This window comes from Erpetoichthys calabaricus, chromosome 13 (genome assembly GCF_900747795.2).
Source record: "Erpetoichthys calabaricus chromosome 13, fErpCal1.3, whole genome shotgun sequence".
Lineage (NCBI taxonomy): Eukaryota > Metazoa > Chordata > Cladistia > Polypteriformes > Polypteridae > Erpetoichthys > Erpetoichthys calabaricus.
In genome coordinates, this window is record NC_041406.2 from 140,313,074 (window position 1) to 140,330,409 (window position 17,336).

Genomic DNA, 17,336 nt, shown 5'->3' on the forward strand with positions numbered 1-17,336 from the left:
TAGTGAGTTAAAATGATAAGAGAATCTTTTATAGAATGTTCTAGAGCAAGGTGGCAAAATACTACTCCCTGAAAGAACTTTTTTCAGTTTTAAAATGGAAGGCAGTTTTGGTATCAATAAAAGAGATCAGAAAAAATAAACTATTTTTCACTTTTGTTATTTTTTTATGGGCAAGTGAATTTAACTGGCAGACAAGTGGATTTTCTAAGTTTACTTGTCTGTGGACAAGTAGAAAAAAATTAGATTTCCACACCCCTGGAATTCATTGGATTCATTTGTTAAATGTTATTCTTTAGTCATTTTTTTAACCAGCTAGTGGTGCAAATGTAAATCTCACAACAGTAAATGTTACAAACATGTGAATTTCCCCTTGGGGATTAATAAAGTATCTATCTATCTATCTATCTATAGTGCCTTTCATATCTATCTATCTATCTATCTATCTATCTATCTATCTATCTATCTATCTATCTATCTATCTATCTATCTATCTATCTATCTATCTATCTATCTATCAATCCTGCCTACTACACTAAAATTAATATCTATCTATCTGTCTATTATATAGTGCCTTTCACATCTATCTATCTATCTATCTATCTATCTATCTATTAGTCAAATCACTACAAATGTTTGTGATGCGCCATCTGTTGGAGTGACACATGCAATGCATTTTACCACTACATGCATTACACAATACATACCAACAGATGGTGCACTGCACTGCTGACGGTAACACTGAGGTCTGCGTTGATCATTTCAATTTCAATCCGTCTTAGACTGGCAGCACTGGAATAAGAAGAGGACAGTTTTAGCCTCCTCTCCTCCCGGGAGCCAGGAAGTTGGCGCCCATGAACACATGCAAGACAACACACAGAAAACTGCAATAGTGAATACGGAAAAAACACACAAAAAAAAACATTGTTTTGTTTGGAGTGACAATGATGAAGAATTGTTAAGGAGAGTAAAGAGGCTGAAGGTACAGACTGGCAGTCTTATCAGTGACAGAAAGGTAAACAACACAATAAGCGCCATGGGAAGCAACTCCTCTGTATCCGCCATGTTGGAATATGGTTTTTCTTCCGTGAAGGGTAACCAGTTGGGAAATGGCCATTGTAAAGACGAGATAAAATTATGTCAAAGTGTTGGGGCACCACCCCGGTGACCCCATATAATTGAATTAAGAAAGCAAGGAAAAACATACAACAAGTTGTTGGATAATGTCCTCTCAGACAGGAGCTCAGAACTGAACTGAACTCAAAATGACTAATCGTCCGGTCATATGGGTTCCAGGCATGAAGGGGCCGGTCCAGGAGGGTGGATAACAGAAGTGATGTCAATGGTGCAGCAGCCATCAGCTTTCTGTTCTGCAAAATGAGGAAGAGAGATCGTATTAAAGCACAGCGCCAACCCCTCATTCGGCCCAGAAGCTGTCTCCCATTTTCACGTGTGTGACACCATGTAATAAAAACAAGACAATCGGAGTGCAAGAAACTCTGTTTCCACCCATCCAAAGATGGGTCTGCTTTTTACCTGTGGGTGACTTAGAAGCTGATTTGGTACAAGAGCTCAGTGTCACAGTGTCACACACGTGCGAATTAGGAGACAACTAAAGGGCCTGAATAATAGTAATACCATGTCTGACCAGGGGGTGGCGAGGTGCACTAATTATCTCTCTCAATTCCTTACAGACCATTCTTGGGAAATCCCGCCCAGATCCGGGGCAGCCAATGACGTCACTTCCAGTTGCGGCCCTGATGACATCACTTCATCACTTCTAAAGGCCGCCATTTTAAGGCAGCAAATCAGTTCTGTTTTGGACTCAGTCGTGTGAACATGTCTGTTCTGTTTAATCAATTTTCCATCCATCCATTATCCAACCTGCTATATCCTAACAAGCCAATCCCAGCCAGCACAGAGCGCAAGGCAGGAACAAATCCTTGGGCAGAGCGCCAGTCCACCACAGGGCATGCACACCAAGCACACACTAGGGACAATTTAGGATCGCCAATGCACCTAACCTGCATGTCTTTGGACTGTGGGAGGAAACCCACGCAGACACGGGGAGAACATGCAAACTCCACGCAGGGAGGAACCGAGACGCGAACCCGGGTCTCCTAACTGCGAGGCAGCAGCGCTACCACTGCACCACCGTGCCGCCCTAGTTCCTATTATCCAGCCGGTTATTGATGTGGACCACCAAGTACTTGTCAGAGTAGGCCACCTCCGAGTCTACTCCCTGAATAGTGACCGGACATGGAGACTCTCTGGTGTGCTGAAAGTCAATAACCAGTTCCTTGATTCCACTGATGTTAAGTTGCAGACAAAGTTCTCCCCCTGACGTTCAACCCCCTTACTAATACATCCCATAAGTGCAGAATCATCAGAGAATTCCTGCAAGTGACACGACCTGCTGTTGTACAGAGCGAATAGAAAAATACAACACTTGTGTTGTAATTAGCTAATTGGGAAAGAGAAAAACAAATTTCCCAAACTGAGGAGTTCAGACTATGCAGAGATTTCATCAAAGATGTCATTATTTAAATGATACAGATATACAGATTGAATCACATAGCTGAAAATTTAAAAATAATTTATACTAAAACTGATATAATGGAAGGGTGATGATAAATCAAACAACAAACTCCCTCTAAACGTAGAAATTGTAAGAGAGACGCTATATAGCTCCCGACCCGACACAGATTGGACACGGGAGGCATGCGTAAATTAAATAAGCTATTTATTTTTCTTCCCCTGTGGGCGCACGTCTTCCCCATGTCCCACAGGCAATACACAGTCCCAAAGCACAGACACACAAATAAATCACACACTCTTCTTCTCTCTTCTACCACCACTCCTCCTCAGCAAGCTTTGTCCTCCTCCCACCCAACTCTGGCTGCTGGCTTCCTTTTATTGGGTACCCGGGTAAGGCGAAACCAGTGCCTGAAAGGGGCCTGCAGCTCCTGCTGCAGCACCCCCTTGTGGCGCCTGCAGAACCCCACAGAGCTACACAGAACTCCAACTCCCATGAAGCCCTGGGGGAGTCCGAGGCACCGCTACAACCCAGGGAGGCTGCCATCTAGCATCCAGGGGGAGATACAGGGCTTCCCAGCATGTCCCCCTGGCGGATGTAGTGAAGGGGCATCCCAGCCAGGCATGAGCCCCGGCCATCCGTCACAACATAAACAATTAAATTATCAACGGTACAAAGCTAAAGAGAAAGCAAAACAAATGAAGTGCAGCAGGAATAACACCATAAGTCACAAATCCAGGAATTGTTTACCAGTAGTCAAGACCAAAACAATGAGTCAAAAGAGAAGATAATTACAATACTTAAACTAAATACCTCTGAGAAATGAATGAGGCAATTATCTAACCCAGGGTTGGGCAAATTCAGTCCTGGAGGGCCGCAGTGGCTGCAGGTTTTTGTTCCAACCCAGTTGTTTAATAAGAAGCATGTATTGCTGAAGTAACACTTCTGCTTCACTTTAGTTATCTCACTCGTTAAGATTTTGAACCCTTATTGCTTATTTTACTCTTAAACAGCTGTAGTCTTGGTTTTTAATTGCTCCTAATTAGCAATAAGATGCAAATGACAAAAGAGACCAGCATTTCTACATTTAGCTTGTTTCCATTTACACCTCTGTGTGTATTTCTCATGCACTATTGGGTTAAATTAAATACTTAGAAGGAAATTGAAGAGAAAAAAGTGAAACACTGAGAATTACTCATCTGTTTTAGACTTCAAATCATTTGGATGATATCCTTAGAAAGGAAAATAAATCTAGGATATGAGAATGGCCTGACATAGCAGAGTTAAAGCACTAACACGCAATGAAATTAAATAATTGACAAGGATTGGTTTTTAATTAAGCAACAGGGTTGGAACAAAAACCTGCAACCACTGCGGCCCTCCAGGACTGAATCTGCCCACCCCTGATCTAACCAAATGTCTCAAGACAGACCAACACTTTCATCGCAAAGGAAATATCTCAAAAGAGATGGAAAAACTCCAGTGCAAGAGCAAAGTCACAAGGAAGAACACCGCAAAGCGCAGCGAGCAAAGAACAGTCAGCCAACAGGAGTCTTTTATAGGCCTCTCAGGTGACTGTGGCCTGCACTAACAGGAAAAGAATTGTCAGGGAAGATTTTATGAGGAAAGATCAGGAGAAAAGACGTAGCCCGAAAAACCAAGTGAAGATGAAAACCAGCATGATGATCAAGCCACTGATGCTAACCAAATCAGAGTCAAAAAAAAGAAAACAAAAACCAAAACAACAAGGTATCATGGTTGCATGGAATTGCTAAGAGTTTTTATTTGATCTCTGATGAATTAGAACTGAGAGGAGTGAACTTTATATAGATGCGGTAATGATGTCATCAACGCACTGACCTGGTGAATTATCGGTTGGTTGCATCACCAGGACAACAGGTGAGTGATACTCTCAAAATGGCGGCACTTGGTGCTGAAACAAAATGACACTCTTAATTTTAAATTTTAAAAATTAATTGAGGATGTCAGTCATGGACAGGATCAGAAATGAGGACATTAGAGGGTCTGCTCAGGTTGGACGGTTAGGAGACAAAGTCAGAGAGGCGAGATTGTGTTGGTTTGGACATGTGCAGAGTAGACATGCTGGGTATAATAAGAGAAGGGTGCTAAGGATAGAGCTGTGAGTTAAGAGGAGGAGAGGAAGGCCTAAGAAGAGGTTCATGGATGTGGTGAGAGAGGACATGCAGGAAACTATGGAAGAAGATGATCCACTGTGACGACCCCTAACAGGAGCAGCCGAAAGAAGAAGAAGAAGAAGCCATAACAGGATGTAAGGACTGCAGACTTAGTGTGAAGCCCCGCACTGTTAATTCAGAACTAAACAAACAATTGGCAAGATGAGGAATAAACAGAAGACCTCAAACAAAAGGTGGATACGGCCAGTGGGGCTCAGTGCCGGCTGATGTCATGCAAAATGAATAATAAACTTCTCTTAGTAATTTAAATTCTTATTAAAATGTTTAGGATAGATAGATAGATAGATAGATAGATAGATAGATAGATAGATAGATAGATAGATAGATAGATAGATAGATAGATAGATAGATAGATAGATAGATAGATAGATAGATAGATAGATAGATAGATAGATACTTTATTAAATTCACATACTCTATAACCCTCAGCTTTGTCTTCATTAGCATTTCTTGTTTTCAAATTTTTATGAAATTTATTAAAATCTCGCCTTTTGTAGTCGTGTGAAATTATCTTCATAGCAGTTGCTACCAGCTGAGAGGTGGACCTATTGGCCCTGCAGTGTTCTCTGAACCCTTTGGCTGTCAGTGCACATGTGCAACCTGAACCGTCTAGTTTAGTGATGGGGCTTAAATGTCATCACTTGTATTAAAATGTGGAATGCTGATTATTATTATTAATATCATTATTTTAATTATGTGTTTCCGCCCTCTTGTTTAAGCTTTTCCCAGCTGAGGTCAGGCACCACATGCCATTGTAGACGTATGAAAAGTCCAGGACCATCTGCTACCTTAAAGGTAGCCACAGTAATCTGAATAAAAAGAAGGCAGATCAATATGAGGATTTCATCGATCGCAAGACATTACACTGCAGCATAATATTCACACACCCCTAAGGTCAGCCATGCTAAATCTGAAAAACGCCACCAAGAAAGTCTACGTCTGCACCATAAGTTTGTGGAAAATCCGATGCTCTTGTTTCAAAATAATGTGGTAAGAACAGGGGGGTATTTTTCATACGTCGCTTAAATCATCCGAGATCAGATGCCTCATCTTAGATAAGTTAATGCCAGTGAAACTCATCCAGATAAGTTGGTTTTTCAAACGCAGCTGTGTAGTAGATTAGTCGAGCTGGATCTAATCATCTGAGATGAATGCGCGCGCCCGCACTGAGTGAAAAGCCCATATATATTGAGTCTAGAAAACACGATCAGCAAGTCTTTGATAGGCTGTAACAAAATGACGAAAGAACGGGCGCATTTTTTTTTTCACACAAGCGGAGCAGGCCCTTTTATTCGAAGGACATGAAGAATTTCAAGATTTAATATGCACAAGGGGTAACACTGCAAAAGCAGCCCAAACCAGAAAAGACGGCTGGCAAAAAGTGACTGACAAATTAAACGCTAAGTAGTGTGCATTGTACTTACTGAAAGCAGCGTTTCATTTCCTATGTGTCAGATTAATTATTATTTAATATGTCATAATTCCAGATCAAACGTGAGCACAAGGAGAACACGAGAACAGCTTAAAGTGAAGTACAAGAATATACTTCAAACTGGTAAATATTGGTATATAACTATTTAAAGAATTGTTGACATAAAGAATCATATATAATATAAAAAACATTAATTTTAAAGCTAATATGAAGGCAGACAAGCAAAAAACAAGTGGAGGTCCATGCGGTCCAGACCTAACCCCTGCAGAAGAGTTGGCTCTCCAGCAAAATGCCCATCGCCCAGTTTCTGAGGGCATTCCAGGGTGAAGCTCCTCCTCAGAACCAGTGGCAGGATGCAGTGGTCACTTCATGTCAGGTAAAGGATGGTCATTGCATATATTTGTCCTCCATGTGTGCCATAGGTATGTCCCATATAGCCCTCTTTTTTGTTGGGTCAGTTGCAGGGAATGTCATATCCCTTGAACCTGTGTCTGACCAACGAGATATTAACGAAGGTCAAATATTTGATGAAGACACTGTGTCTGATTATTCATCAGGAGGAGAGGTACATTTTCCAAATAATGTTTGATCAAACTCCACTCTGATCAGTTCCATGTGCCCCAATCACATTTGGAAATCCTGGTAATGAGAATGTTAGGCTGATTGTGAAATTCTTTATGGAACTGTGGGTGTTTTTGCCTGTGTATTACCTACCTGCAATGGCATGAAACGCCTCTTCTATTGTCTGCACACGCAGGTGTCCAGGAAACACAATGAAAACCTGAAGGAAATGTTTCAGAGCCAAACAGACTTTACGAATTGCCTGGCAAACTGCACTTTTCGATAGATGTTCCGCATCGCCTACAGTATATAAAAAAGTGCCGCTTGCAAGAAACCTCAAAGCAATGCCTGCTGTCTGTGTGGTGGTGAGAGCCCGACTTCACAGAGTTTGACTTCGAATATACGGAGCTAATAAATCTTTGAGGTACAATATTCCCCCTTGGCTAAAGCGGTATCTTTTGTACAGAATTTCCTCCGGGGGCAATAAAAGATCTTGCTGATTGCGCAAAACCCTCTCTGTATGAAATTCTCTTCGTATAATTTGCGCACCGATATCAATTGGTTGCTCATTCATGAACGGCGAAGCCCTGACTGGATGACTTCCACGCACCGTCACTGATCACGTGTGTAAACTAATCCTTGTTTACGCAGAACAAACTGCTCCGAGCAGGTTTGCGGATTTGGATGTGTTGCTATGACAACACATCCAGCAAGAGTTTCGAAAAACAGACGGATCAGGATCAGGCCAAACCGTCAACAATTACATCCGGCTAAACGAGTAATCCACGTACGAAAAATACCCCCCAGGTCTGTATTAGGAAAATCTTTTTTACTGTTGTGTCTGTTGTGACCAGTAGGGGGTGTAGCATCACCCCAAACCCCCATACACGACCACACAACACAGCCCGGGGTTCAAACACAACATTTTTTTTTATTTTACAGTACCTCCAAATCTTTTCCACAATTATATCTCCCTGCACTAATATAAATCTTCCTGTCTCCTTATACTTCCCTCCCACGTAGTCTCATCCAGCCTCCTCCAGACTCTGACCACCCATACAGGAAACTCAGCTTCTTTTATGCCGGACCCAGGAATACTTCTGGTGCCACCACAGCACATCCAGGAAGGGCTTCCTGGTCAGGTGAAGTTCTTTAAAGTGGGGACGGTCTGTTCCTTCAGATCCCACTGGCGGCACCCATGGACTACTTTTAATGTGTTACCCTACTGCTCCCGAGATTGTGTTGCTGAATTTTGCTCTGTAAGTTCAGCTCATCAACATAAATGTTGCATTTTCTGAAATATTCAGATTATTTCAGCCAGGAGAAGGAATAATGTGATCAACGTGAACATTTGCCTCTAGAATAAACAAATTAAAGTCTTTCACTAGGATAGATTTACCTGATTTACATAAAATAATTTCTCAAATGAAACCCTCCACCTGTGCCCTTGACCCAATACCAACTAATTTTTTCAAAGAAGTATCGGGCGTGCTTAGTGATAATGTTCTTGACATAGTAAATTCGTCATTAGATACGGGGGTCTTCCCAGACTGTCTTAAGACTGCGGTAGTTAAACCCCTACTTAAGAAAAATAATCTCGATCCCTCTGCTTTTGAAAATTATAGACCCATCTCTAACCTGCCTTTCTTAAGTAAAATTCTAGAGAAGGCAGTCATTATACAGTTAAATGAGCACCTCAATAAACATGCTATTCTTGATAAATTTCAGTCAGGTTTTAGAACAAATCGCAGCACAGAAACTGCACTCGTTAAAGTAGTAAATGACTTGCGGGTAAATGCAGACAGAGGCCATTTATCTGTTCTCATCCTCTTAGATTTGAGTGCCGCATTTGGCCGCATTTGACACCATTGATCATAATATTCTTAAGAATCGCCTTAGTCAATAGGTGGGCCTCTCTGGCAGTGTCTTAAATTGGTTTGAGTCCTACCTGGCAGGGAGAAAATTCTTTGTTAGTTGTGGTGATTACAACTCAAAGACACATGATATTCTATATGGTGTTCCACAAGGCTCTATCCTGGGTCCACTGCTCTTCTCAATCTACATGCTTCCATTAGGTCAGATTATCTCAGGGCACAACGTGAGCTACCACAGCTATGCTGATGACACACAGCTGTATTTATCAATAGCACCTGATGACCCCAAATCTCTTGATTCGCTAACACAATGTCTAACCTGTATCTCAGAATGGATGAATAGTAACTTTCTCAAATTAAATAAAGAAAAAAACGAAATCTTAGTGATTGGCAATAATGGATACAATGAGGCTATTAGAAATAAACTGGATACATTAGGATTAAAAGTCAAATTGGAGGTAAAAAGCTTAGGGGTAACTGTTGACTGTAATCTAAATTTTAAGTCGCATATTAATCAGATCACTAGGACAGCATTTTTTCACCTAAGAAACATAGCAAAAGTTAGACCTCTTATATCATCGAAAGATGCAGAGAAATTACTTCATGCGTTTGTTTTCAGTCGACTAGATTACTGTAACGCACTCCTCTCAGGACTACCCAAAAAAGACATCAATCGTTTGCAGTTAGTGCAGAATGCAGCTGCTAGAATCCTAACCAGGAAAAGAAAATCTGAGCACATCTCTCCAGTTTTGATGTCACTACACTGGTTACCTGTGTCATTCAGAATTGACTTTAAAATTCTGCTTATGGTTTATAAAGCTTTAAATAATCTCGCCCCATCTTATATATCGGAATGTCTGACATCTTATATTCCAAATCGTAACCTCAGATCCTCAACTGAGTGTCTCCTTAGAATTCCAAGAGCAAAACTTAAAAGAAGTGGTGAGGCGGCCTTCTGCTGTTATGCACCTAAAATCTGGAATAGCCTGCCAGTAGGAATTCGCCAGGCTAATACAGTGGAGCACTTTAAAAAACTACTGAAAACACATTACTTTAACATGGCCTTCTCATAACTTCACTGTAATTTAATCCTGACACTCTGTACATCCAATTCATTATAATTATTCATTCAAAATCTGTACTAACCCCTACTCTCTCTTCTGTTTCCTTTTCCGGTGTCCTGTTGTATGACCATCAGCATCGAGTTTTTTTTTTGTTTTTTCTGTCCACCCTGGCCATCAGACCTTACTCCTTTCTATGTTAACTAATGTTGTCTTATTTTAATTTCTTATTTGTCTTTTATTTTTATTTTCTTTATTATGTAAAGCACTTTGAGCTACTTTTTGTATGAAAATGTGCTATATAAATAAATGTTGTTGTTGTTGTTGTAGAAACTTATTATGTGGACACTTCTGTGCGACGCAAACACACAGAGAGTGAATGCAACAGATATGTGCAGACTACAAAATTCTTAACTGCAACCATGTCCTCCTCCTCCTCCTCCTCCTCCTGACTCTAGCTCCTGAGTGGAGTCAGGTGGCCTCTTTTATACATCACCCGCATGTGCTCCAGATGCTTCCTGATCTTCTTCTTAGCCTTCCAGGGCTCCATAATTGTCCAGGCGCCCCCTGCCGATGACCACGGGCCCCAACAGGGATGAGCTTCCAAGCTCTGTTCCCGTGGTCCCCAAGCAGACCAGGGCAGCTGCCCTCTCGTGGCCCGGGGACGGTATTACTCCTCTCCCAGTCCCTCCAGGCGGACCCCCAGCTGTCCTCCACAGTTATTATGAGGAACCATACAAACCAGTAAAGAACCATAAAATGCCACCAAAGTTCTGGGATTTTTGAAGAGTGCACATTAATTTAAAATACTTTGAATTGTAAAGGAAAAGCTAATTAGCCTTACTTAATGATGTGTGCTGGGTCTACTTAATTTAAACAGAAGTTAGCATAACTCAAAATGTTTCATGTAAATTGCTGTGTTATTTTAATTATTTATTTATTTATGGTTTAGCTACAGCTTTTCGTTTTAGAATAAACTGCTTTCTATGATATCCAGTGACTAAAACATCTGCCTGATGGCATTTGTATCCGTTATTATTGTTGGGTGGTGTAAGTCTCATACCTCTAAATGAACCGTGTGTTGTATGTACATTATAAGTTTAAAATCATATACTGACCTATTTAGCTTTCAATTTCAGATTCGACCTAAATGCAAACTGAAATTTAAAAACAGAATAAAACAGTTCAATTGAATGTTAAAGATGACGGAATTGTAATTGTTGGCTGCGCTCATTTTGCAGACACACACCGCGCTCAGCTCTTTACTCCTTCCTGTCAGTTTTTTGACCGCTAAATGATTGCCACCTCAGTCTTTTAACAGTTTATTTCGGGTCAAACCAATTAAAGTGCCATTAAAGAACCAGTGTTTTTACGAGCGATCGCTTATAAAGCAGAACCTTTCATTGTCTATATATGTAAGCCATATAAAAATGTCATTCTTTTCTAGTGAAGCAAATGCTTACATGAATAACATTGTCATTAGTTTACAAGGACTGGCTTTCATTTGTTATTCATAGAGTTATTATCAGCCGTTATTTTAGAGAACTTGCAGTTTCACGATTGTTAAGCACACAGCAAATCCCTGCAGGATTAGGATAAAAGACAGAGCGATGTTGATACAATGACTTGGCTCCTTCCTCATCGCTGCCTTCACTGCAAATAATCCCCAGGTGCTTTGACACAATTCCTGAATGCTCAGAACGCTTCGGATGAAAACTCTTTAATAATAAATATACGCCCACCCGTCCGTTCTACCGTATTAGCCCTTTTCTGCCGTACAAACTCGCGTTGCCTATCCCGGCACAGTGGCATCCGTCCTATAGATGTCCGAAAGCGGGAGCGCGCGCACCTGACGGCTTGTTGTTGTCACCGCGGTGATTGTAAGACTTCGGGATGAAGCAGGAAAACAGGAGTACCGGAATAAAGAACCGCGCCGATAATAAGGCGGTGAAAAATGTGAAAACAGTGACCAGTTATTAAGGACACTGATAGAAGTTCAATTTGATCACCTTGTCCTATGCCATTTGTTACTAAACAGACCCCCAGACTGATTGCCTAATCGCTGCGCAATGTTTAAAGAATGATTAACTCTCTAAGGAGCTGCATTCATCAAGTCACCCAGCGACCAGTGGGGGTCTTAATTCGGCCTTTACCGTACTGGGTGACACCAACTGGGTGCCACTGGCCAGAGGGGTTCTTCAGGGCGATGTCGTAGGGGAACCTTTTTATAGCACCCAAAAGAACCTTTCACTATCAAATCCACAGCAGGATCCAGAAAGAGGAGATGTGAAATCCCAATGGGTTCCTAATTTTAAAAGGACTCCCAACCCATCATCTAGAACACAGCGGGTAAGTGACGTTCAATATGCAATTGTTTATTACCCCCCCCCCCCCCCACACACACACACACATACACAAACACACACACACACAAACACAAACACACACCACCCAACATGACCGCGCGCGATTTTCAAGACGGGACCCGAAGACTCGCCTTGGTGGGTCACGACACCAAAAACGTTAAGGAAAAATAATATCTTAGAGCATATGACAATTGGTTTTTTTTTTATTTTTGAACATGGTAAGAATGAATTAATCTTATTTTAGAATAAGTAAGCCGGGCTTGCGATTGACTCTTACGCTATTAATTGTTGTAGGAGAGTTATATTTAAAAAGCTGAATTTTTTTTCACGTTTCTTTTCTTTTTTTCGTTCTATTGTGTGGTTGAATTTTATTTTATTTCATTTTGTGTTTTCTTTGCTTTATATTTCTTTTTTATATATTTTTTAAAATGCATGATCATATCCATCCATTATCCAACCCGCTATAGCCTAACTACAGGGTCACGGGGTCTGCTGGAGCCAATCACAGGGCGCAAGGCAGGAAACAAACCCCGGGCAGGGCGCCAGCCCACCGCAGGGCGATGATCATATCTGATATGCTATTATTATTATTTTTCGGTTGAATAACACTGAATTGGTCTGGCTTTCAGAAATCAAATTAAATATATTTTTAAAAATGCATATTGCTGCATACAACCCCACAGGCTCAGCTGAGGTGCTCTTGATCTGCGGTATCCTGCTAGGCGGCCTCATATACTTTAAAGAGTTGCTGTATCCTGACTGCCTGGAGTTTGCAAAGCGCTTTGAGTAGTGAGAATTATTATTATTATTATTATTGGGCAGCACGGTGGCGCAGTGGGTAGCGCTGCTGCCTCGCAGTTAGGAGACCCGGGTTCGCTTACCGGGTTCTCCCCGTGTCTGCGTGGGTTTCCTCCCATAGTCCAATGGCATGCAGGTTAGGTGCATTGGCGATCCTAAATTGTCCCTAGTGTGTGTTTGTGGGCTGGCACCCTGCCCGGGGTTTGTTTCCTGCCTTGCGCCCTGTGTTGGCTGGGATTGGCTCCAGCAGACCCCGTGACCCTGTAGTTAGGATATAGCGGGATGGATAATGGATGGATATTTTCATATATTTGGAACTTTTTCAATTTCTTATTCAAAGAAGCCTATATAACCAGAGTGAAAAGGCACTTTGTAAAGCATTGGTTCGGCCACCCAGCCCAGTAAGGTGACATTACAGAACCGCATGTATGAAGAGTGATGGCTTTTAAAGAAGCGGTGCTGAACACAGTCCCTAACAAATGACTCATCTTCATTTACACAAAGAGGGACCTGCATTAAATGACAGTCAGAAGCATAGTATTATTCGTTACGTACATGGCACAGTGGTAGCGCTTCTGCCTCAAGGGGCATGAGGTCTGCATGTGTCCCCCCGTGTCTATGTGGGTTTCCTTCCATGCAATCCAAAGAGGTGCAGGTTATGGGTGGGTTGGCTATGTTAGCCCAGCCATGTGAGGAGGTTCACCTTGTGATGGACTGCTGCCCTGCCCAGCGGTTATTCCTGCCTTGTATCCGATGCTGGCTGGTTGGGTTCTTGCTTCCCTGCTCTGAATATGCGGGTTTCGAAAACAGATGGATGGATATTACCCTGGCATGAAATATTTCAAATCTAACCAAAACAAACTTTTCGCTTATTAAAACAGCACTTTCAAGACGACAGCACGATATAAAACTTTAAAAAAGAACATCGCGGCGCCTGTAATTCGAGATGTTGAAAAAAACTCAACAGCATTTCGGGCGGCTCTCAGCTGTCACTCAGCCATTCTGAAGCTGACATTTGTATCTCGGGTGCACACGGAGGAGTTTCCTGGCGGACAGATTTCGGTGGTGGAACGAGAGCAGTCAAAGCTCGAACGGGGCTCCAGGTAATCGCATCTTTCAAGTCCGCAGCATCTGCAACGAAGGGGCGACATTTGTACTGCTGAAGGGGCGCGCGCTCCGGACATCGGGGTCACAGGGGACGGACCAAAAACATGTCGTCGATGTCTAATAAAACCGACTAGTCGTTAAGAACAACGAGGGGCGACGTCCATTCACCCCGCCTGGGACTCCAAATGGGCTTCGACCGGTACTGCTGTCAGTATATGCCGCTTAATATAAATTAAAACCGATCGATTAGTTAACCAATATGATAATCAACCAATCTTTGTTTAATCCCAGGGTTAACTTAGGGTTTATGATATTCATTGCATAATTAAGAAAAGTGTTTCAAGTGTCGACACTGGCGATTTAGCGCCTTTCAACGGTGTGTGCTTTGTGGAGTACTGATGTCTGCCAGGTGAATCACAAAATAACTCGTCGGGAGTACACTGAGCGGAAACAGCCGGTAAACTCACCATTCCTGGGGTTAAAAATATATCATCATCATCATCATCAAACCCTGAAGTCGGACAGGACCCGATTGATGTTGTACGATTTGAGTTGCTCATTCACGAAGTTCGCGCATTTATTGCTTATTCATGGGGGTCTGTAAATCGGAGCCCCTTTCATAAATGGAGCCCTTCAGATGACGACCGCCAATGTCGGCTCTGACACACAGATCAAGAACCCGAATTGTCTGTTATTGTATTATGGAAGTGTCCTTTTAAAATCAGGGACCAACTATTGCACACATCTGTGTATCATCTGCTTGTGCCGTTTACGGATCAGCATACAAATACAAAGGTTCTTTATGGTCGATTCGTTCTACCACAGCATCGGTCTGAAGAACCGCTTTGGCACGTTTACTTATAAGAGAGTCGTGTCTGACTTAACAGCACCTACTGAGAATCGACTCTCACGAGGCTCTCGGGGTTTACAATCAAATAAAACCCCTGCCACTGAATATTCCCAGATAGCTGTTGAGAGAAAAATGAAGCAGATTAATAAAAACAAGAAGGAAACTGACAGGAACACAAAGTAGTGAGCGCACTCTGAAAAACACCGGACCTGGAATGGCTCCTCGTGGAACCACTGCTGGACAGTGAACGTATTAACAGTCTTGGAAGGGTTCCTAGTTATGAAATTGGGACTTTAGGCTTTGAAAATGTTCCGAATATAATTGAATATCATTGGAAATGTTCCTCATACGTGGATAAGAAAAGGACATATTTAATGTGTAGTGTCGAATAAAGAACTGCGCCTGCGTTACTGTATGCCGCACAAATCGGTGATCATCTACTGCAGTGTTACGACACCTTTCTGCTGTCGCGGGCTATTTGCTCCCAAAATAAGTGTCTTGACCAAAGCCCCCCAACAAATTGAACGCGACCCACTACGTCTTACCGCGACCCCTACCATCACAGGCGATTGAGAAACACCTTCTTCTTCTTCTTCTTCCGTAGCTATTCCCATTTTTATATGGGGTAGCTATTTCTTTTACATAGACTTCCTTAATCTAGATTTCAGCAAGTTCTAGGCCTTTCCTATAACGCCACCAATTCACCATTTATCCGGGTTTAGGACCGGAATGGCATCAAAAAGATATTTATGACAATTTGCTTAGTTTCTGCAGTGGGTTGGCACCCTGCCTGGGATTGGTTCCTGCCTTGTGCCCTGTGTTGGCTGGGATTGGCTCCAGCAGACCCCCGTGACCCTGTGTTCGGATTCAGCGGGTTGGAAAATGGATGGATGGATGGATTTGCTTAGTTTGTTACTGATCGACCCAGATCTATCTGGATCCTTCATGTGGGTGGTTTGTTTGTGAACCAAAAATGGTTACCACGTGATATCGTTATAAAGAACCACTTTGGCAAAATTATTTTTAAGAGCGCTCAATAATCGAATATTGCATTTAGAAATAGATTCATAAGGATGGATGGATGGAGGGGTGAGTTTCAGATAATGAATGAGGTGTTGTTCCTCTCATGCTGTTAGACAGATAGATAGATAGATCTCATATCTATCTATCTATCTATCTATCTATCTATCTATCTATCTATCTATCTATTATATAGTGCCTTTCACATCTATCTATCTATCTATTATATAGTGCCTTTCACATCTATCTATCTATCTATCTATCTATTATATAGTGCCTTTCACATCTATCTATCTATCTATCTATTATATAGTGCCTTTCACATCTATCTATCTATCTATCTATCTATCTATCTATCTATCTATCTATCTATCTATCTATCTATATAGTGCCTTTCACATCTATCTATCTATCTATCTATCTATCTATCTATCTATCTATATAGTGCCTTTCACATCTATCTATCTATCTATCTATCTATCTATTATATAGTGCCTTTCACATCTATCTATCTATCTATCTATTATATAGTGCCTTTCACATCTATCTATCTATCTATCTATCTATCTATCTATCTATCTATCTATCTATCTATCTATCTATTATATAGTGCCTTTCACATCTATCTATCTATCTATCTATCTATCTATCTATCTATCTATCTATTATATAGTGCCTTTCACATCTATCCATCTATCTATTATATAGTGCCTTTCACATCTATCTATCTATCTATCTATCTATCTATCTATCTATCTATCTATCTATCTATTATATAGTGCCTTTCACATCTATCTATCTATCTATTATATAGTGCCTTTCACATCTATCTATCTATCTATCTATCTATCTATCTATCTATCTATCTATCTATCTATCTATCTATATAGTGCCTTTCACATCTATCTATCTATCTATCTATCTATCTATCTATTATATAGTGCCTTTCACATCTATCTATCTATCTATCTATCTATCTATCTATCTATCTATCTATCTATCTATCTAGTGCCTTTCACATCTATCTATCTATCTATCTATCTATTATATAGTGCCTTTCACATCTATCTATCTATCTATCTATATAGTGCCTTTCACATCTATCTATCTATCTATTATATAGTGCCTTTCACATCTATCTATCTATCTATCTATCTATCTATCTATCTATCTAGTGCCTTTCACATCTATCTATCTATCTATCTATCTATCTATCTATCTATCTATCTATTATATAGTGCCTTTCACATCTATCTATCTATCTATCTATCTATCTATCTATCTATCTATCTATCTATCTATCTATTATATAGTGCCTTTCACATCTATCCATCTATCTATTATATAGTGCCTTTCACATCTATCTATCTATCTATCTATCTATCTATCTATCTATCTATCTATCTATCTATCTATTATATAGTGCCTTTCACATCTATCTATCTATCTATTATATAGTGCCTTTCACATCTATCTATCTATCTATCTATCTATCTATCTATCTATCTATCTATCTAT